Source organism: Cotesia typhae, unplaced genomic scaffold, assembly GCF_013202065.1.
Source record: "Cotesia typhae breed Kobodo isofemale line unplaced genomic scaffold, CoteBio_Ctyphae contig_119, whole genome shotgun sequence".
Taxonomy (NCBI): domain Eukaryota; kingdom Metazoa; phylum Arthropoda; class Insecta; order Hymenoptera; family Braconidae; genus Cotesia; species Cotesia typhae.
In genome coordinates, this window is record NW_027423712.1 from 3901055 (window position 1) to 3908093 (window position 7039).

A 7039-nucleotide genomic window follows, 5' to 3' on the forward strand; every position below is an offset into this window, starting at 1 on the left:
CAAATAAAGCATTTTAATGATTGATTTGATGTAGCTCATAAGTCTTTATAAAAAGTAGCCTTCTTACCCCAGACTATTAGACACTGTGGCTGTAAAGTAATTTGCACCCCTATTGCGTGATAGAAAACTGAAGGTTTACTGAAAAAGAAGACCTGTGATTCATCGCATTGAATAGTCGAGTGATTATATCTTTTACCTATTACTCAATATACATATATCTACCGTTATCGTTTTATATTGTCAGATCTATTCTTGTATAAATAAAATTGTTTTAATATATGATTCAGCGTACATAATAGTTTAATTATTTCTTAAATAATAAGATAATACAGTCAATTCAGAATTTCTTTGTAGAATTTATCTCGTTATTTTCGAAAATTAAAGTAAGAATTATTTCGTTTAATTTTTTAAGAGCTATACAGATACACAGAAGTATAATTGAGAATATACAATAGTCACAAAAATTGAGGGATATAAAAAAATTCAAAATTTTTTGGTGATTTTCAACGAGCTGTAACTCCGAGGAAAATGATCGTATAGCAAAAAAAAAAGCAAATTGTAGCTTCAAGTGTCTAGTTTTCAGATATGACCATGAAAATTTTTTATTATGTTTGGATCTGGAGAAATCCTAAGAAAACTACAAAAAAAAAAGTTTTCCAAATTTTTTCTCGTCTTAAAAAAGGTCTACGGGCTTCAAAAAAATTTTTTTCATTGTTTCGCTGAAAAGCTTTTTTATAAACTTTAATGCCCTTCAATTTGATGTAATCAAAAATCCTGTACGATGATTTGCCGCGGAGTTATCGTCGGTCAAAGCAAAAAAGTACTTTTTTGAATTGAAAATTTTTACTGAAAAAACGACAAAAATTCGTATAATTAAGGATATTTGGATAACTTGGTATAACTTTGGATAAAATGGATGAACAAACGATATCGTCGGTAATTTTTCAATCTCCAAGTATCCCCTAAAATCCCTGAAAATTTTTTTTTGCCCTCTGGACAGAAAGTGGCAACTTTCGTCCCACTGCGCTAAACAAAGTTGCCACCTTCCGCCTTCGTTGGACAAAATAGTATATTACACACCGAGGGAAGTAAAGTAAGAAATGTCTCAGATCACATGTAATTGTTGGCCGAGGCGAAGCCGAGGTTAACAAACATGTGATCTGAGGCTTTCTTATTTACTTCCCGAGGAGTGTATGCTATTTTTTTGCTCGACAAAGGCAGAAAGTGGCAACTTCGTTTAGCGCAGCGGGCCGAAAGTTGACGCTTTCTGCCCGTCGAGCAAAAAAAATAGTATACAGCCGTTGGAAAGTAAAAAAGAAAATCTCAGATTACATGTTTGTCGACCTTGGCTTCGCCTCGGCCGACTTGTGATCTGAGGCTTTTCTTATTTTCCTTCCCAAGGGGTGTAATATACTATTAAGCACCATGGCCAAGCTACGAGCAAATACGGTTGAGATGATAATTATTTGCAGCAGGGATATAAAGCCTTCGCCTTATACTATCCCTGCTGAAAATATTTATCACCTCGACTGTATTGGCGCGTGGCTTGCCCACGGTACATAAATAACTATTTTTGCCCTCCGGGCGGAAAGTGGCAACTTTCGTCCCGCTGCGCTAAACAAAGTTGCCGCTTTCCGCCTTCGTCGGACAAAAAAATAGTATACAGCCCTTAGGAAGTAAAAAAGAAAACCTCAGATCACATGTTTGTTGACCTCGGCTTCGCCTCGGCCAACAATTACATGTGATCTGAGACTTCTCTTATTTTCCTTCCCAAGGGGTGTAATATACTATTTTTCTATAGCTACTAACGACCCGGCCACGCGTTGCTGTGGCTGAATGATTTAGAAAACGTGCACAACACAGAAAATTTGAATTAAAACGTACCGCTATCTATGATATATTTATGTCAGGCAGTACTACAGTTAACTAAAAGGCGCCATCTGTTTCAGATTTATGAAACTTACAATTAATAACAATGATCAACATAAGTAATCATTTTATTGTTAATTAATAAATATTGCGACCATGAATTGAAATGAAAACTATCCTATCTCTCAAGTTGGAACAAAACACACATTTAAAAGAAAAAATAACTAAAATCGGTTAAGTAGTTTAGGAGTCCATCGCGGACAAACGTGACAGGAGATTTATATATATTAAGATAGTTATACATCTATGTCATTAAGACAGGTCTTGCAGAAGTCTTTTTCATTTACTGTATACATCATTTTCAAAAGAATATTCAACAATTTATTTTAAAAATTTGAAAAATCCAAAAGGGCACGACTCATAAAGCTCATAATGCTCATTTAATTATGAATTCATCATAAAATAAGATTTTCCATCGTAAAGCACTCTCCGATACTCCGCATCATGAGTCGTGCAGAAGCGAATCTGAAAAAAAATCTAAAGCAGCTGAAATAAGACGATAATGCGCAAGTGCCCCTAGTGGGATAAATGTACACAATGTATATAGATATACAGTCTTTTGGTTTTTTTTAATTTTATTAATTGCAAATAAACGACTCTGAGTTATCCAACCATTCGCATTTGGTGAACTATAATTCTTCCAAAGAATTAAAGAAAAAAACAAATTTGATTTAATCAATGGATTTTTTAGAAGTTACAGTGTTTTAGGATTTTATATTTTGATGTTTTTTTTTTCATTCCTATTGCACTTAATAAATTTTTGAATAGTATAGAATTAATCTCCATTAACCCTTCATTACTCGCGCTATACGGCGATTCCTCGCACAAAACTACTTAATCTAATACACAGAAAAAAAATTTACTTGAATCAAGTAAATAATTTTGAAGAACTTAATCTTTTCGATTTGAGTAGAAATATTCTCTAACTAAGTAATTTTACTTGATTCAAGAATTTTTCGTCTTGGTTCAAGAAAATTAAACTCTCCAAAATTATTTTCTTGGTTCAAGAATTTTTCTCTTGATTCAAGTTGATTTTTTTTTTGTGTAGAGTTAGTGTGAATATGAGTGAGACATTAGAGAAAGCGCGAGTAACGGAAAGTTAAATTATTTCGACAATAGTATGCAAAATATCTTGATTCCGTGAACTAACAAGGCTACAATAATAACATATTTGCCAAAATGAGGCGAAAAAAACATTTTGATCGTTAAGCACTCTCTGATGCTTCGTATCATGAGTCGTGCAATATGTATGCAGGTATAATTTTCAGGTTGAATCTTTTATGTTTTTTAAAAAGACTCGCAGTAGAATGAAGATGCAAGTATGTAAAGGTTTTGTGTAATGCTTTTCTACAAATACTAAATTTATATACACTTGCTGAATGGGTTTTATTTAAGCAAAGATTGCTACTAGAGTGCTAAAGTAAAAGACCCCATCAGTGGTACATTTAACTCCTATTAGTGGCACTTTTTCTTTTAATGAAAAAATGTTCTACTTGGAATGAAAATTAAAAATGTTTTTGATCTAAAGTTCTTAAAGATTAGAAATAATATATTCATAAAAGAAATTAATGATTTAATGAACCGAATTAGTACCAAAATCAAAGAAAGTATCAGTAATGGGGTCCCTGACACTAATGGAGTCTTTTACCCTAGTATTTTATGCAGACACTTGCTAAAGACACTATGATGTGGTAAGCGATATAGATTTTATAATTTTCATTTCAAATGATGATAAAATTTGTATTTATTTTAAAAATTAGTAAATATTGATGGAAAAATTTTTTTTATTATAATAAATTTCCCTAATTTAAATTTTACGTTTTACCAATCAAACGAGTTTCTGTTCGCGGGTAATTGACACGTGTGAAATTGATAAAGTCTGAGAATAATTATCATCGAATCAAAGTTTTTAACGAAATCTTTTCAACGCAAAAAAGAAAAAGTTTCAAAAATTGAACTTTAAAAAATTAAGTAATTACTCAAAAAAAATGTTCTTTCTTTTATTTTTACTATCAAAATCAGCTGTATTTTGAAGGGTAAATCATACTTTAAAGAGTTTAGAAACTTCTGTGATTAAAATAGGCTTATATAATTTCGACTTGCAGTCAATATTTTACAGATTGTTATTGTATCACTATCATTATTTCATAAAAGGAGTCAAAGTAATATGTAATTTATAACAAGTTAATATATTCTAATATCCTATTGTTTCTTGTATGATGTTTACAAACAAATCCTGATTCCTTTCCTATTGTCACCTTAATTTGTTATGAAACATTTAGATTTTTATTAGTAGTCAGTAGATTAGATATAAAAGCAGGGCGTGTAATAATACGCGCATGCGTTGTTAGTCGTCGAATTGTCATCATATGTCGTCATTTGAAGTATTCCCAATGCTCTGCTAGTCCATGCAGGGACGTCGTGATATACACATCGTATTTTTCGAGAAATCGAGACACTTTCTTTTTCTTTATCGATATTTTTCCTTTTTTGTAACACAACTTTATTGCCTTTATGTTTCTAATCATTTTCATTTCTTCTTCACTACTACATAGTTGATTTGAATATTCTTTTACAAATCAAGGATCTTTTTTGTGTTTCGCATCAATTGTTTTTTTTTTTTTTTTTTTTTTTTTTTTTTTTTCAATATTTATAAATGCACCCTTTTATCATCAAAATCGTTCTATTAATTATAAACTCACAATATGATTGAAAATTAATAACATGGATGCATTAAATATTAAGATATTGAATGAAGTTTATGTTCGAAGTTTTAGTGTTTTTACAATAAAGTTATCCTACAAAAGTTCTTAATCAACTTTCTGTGTTAGATTACTCAAGCATACAAATGGAATTTAAGGCTGTAATTGAAAAAAAATATTAAAACCTATTTCTTGAAGACCTTAACTATTTGTTTAGTATTCAGTAAGTTGATTTCTTACGTGATGTTTATATATTAAATATTATAAAAATTTAAAATACAGATTTCGCGTTTAATTTATAATCATGATGAATGTTGTAAATCAACTCACATACAAAATAGAATAAAAAAAAATCATTGAACAATTTCGGAAATTTCATTGTAAATTCATTCTTAGTAGTTGTTATAAAAATTTAACTATTGAATTTATTTTTGGCTGTGGAAAAATAGACTCCAAATAAATACTAATAATACCATAGGAATTTTTCTCAGGATTTTTGTGTGCTTGACATAATAAATACATAAAGCTGAATCTGTATATATCATACAATTGACACAATAACATCCTTAGAAGAATCTTTGAATAGTAATTTTAATTAATAAAAAAATTTTCGAAAAAAAGTATTGATTCTCAAAAAAAAAAAAAAATATAAAAAAAAGACATTGCATTTAGGTTCACAAACTTATTAAAAATTCAAAAGTGACATTTGACATTTTCAGTCCATCAAAAAATTGCAAGTTTTTATTTAGTCTTACTAAAAATTTTGAAGCTACTTATACAATCCGCTGTAAACTGCTTCTAGTCACGATTATAAAAGAAAAGTGATTGCAGTAGAAAACTCCTAGACACTTGAACATTTTAGTCTCGATTTCCCCTACGTAGGATGAATTTACGTTTCCCCCACTTATGTTGTTTACTTTTTTTTTTGATTACGCGGTATGCACCAAACTGCAGAGAAACTTTTTATAAATAACAATTAAAATATTGTTGATTAAACAAAAAAAAAATAGTTTTGATTTTGCAAAAGTTGTGTCTTGAGAATAAATACAAAAGTTTAATTTATATGAAAACCGCTAAAAATTAACTATTAAATAAATATTGTATGGAATATATAGTACATTAAATATCTAAAATGTAATAAAATATAAAGTTTACAAGCTGCAAAAATGAAAACTCGCGAAAATTATTTATTTCTTTTTTTTAACTACCAAAATTTAAAACAGAAATAAATAAATAGTGCGGTAACTATATCTTAAAATTTTTTTTAAATTAAGGAACTCGCAGTTTTACTTTTGTGCTCTTGTACTTAATTCAAGGCAACTCCTTACATAAATGCAGCTCTAAAATAAAAGATGAAAATAGAAAAAATTTGTTTTCTTCTAAAATCACTACATGAGAATCTGTTGTAAAAAATTCCTAACTTATTGAACTTTCACATTTCATTTTCCTGCAAATTTTTGTTATTTACTGTTAGTTTTCTTTTAACCCTTTAACCACTCGCGTATTTTTCAGTGTCTCACTTGCACTGTAGCCAACAGTCCATAGGTTGAATATTGGTATGTGAGAGAAAATCTCATAGCGCGAGTACTGACAAGTTAGTTGCATCATTCTATTTTACGACAAGTTCTGCTTTTAAATTTTAGCTGGTATACACTGTATAGTCAAAATTTATATAGATAAAAATATCTATTTATATTCTATCTTATTAAGTTAATAGCTTTCTTGTAATCTGTAAATAATTAACATAAATAAAAATTAGTATGGTTTTCTTATTGTAGACGTTATAACTCCAAAATTAATCCATATAGTCCCATGAAGTTTCATAGTATAATAGCGCTTGATACACCATTTCTTAAATAAGTTTTCTGCTTAGGGCTGCATGAGTTGGTTTTAAATATATGGAAGTTGAAAGAAGATTTAAAGGAAATGAGCAATCTTTCATGACAGAAATTGGAATTATTAGGTAACTAAATGAGGAGTTACGGACAGTGTCTAGGATATATAGCTTAACTAGTAGAACTTTTGGAGCGCAACCAAATGGTCCGTATTCAAGTCCCGCTCTGGGCTGTCCACTGAATAAGGTCCCTCCTTTCCTTTTATCCTGTATATCTCCAGTTCCCAAATTTGTTTTTAATGACAAATTTAGCTATGAATTATGCCTATAATTCTAATTTCCTAACACTTTGCAGCATTATTTAATTTTAAAAATGCTTACCGTAAAATAAACGGTGTGGCTTAATGTACATAGAATAAGCGAAAAGGAAATTTGATATAGACCGGGCAGCTCAAATGGTAGAGTAGCCGACATGGCTTCGGAAGGTTCTGAATTTTTTCTCGCATATTCTATAAACTCTCATTAAGAAGGTCCTTTCCAATTCCTTTCTCAATACCTTTCCCCAATTATCCTG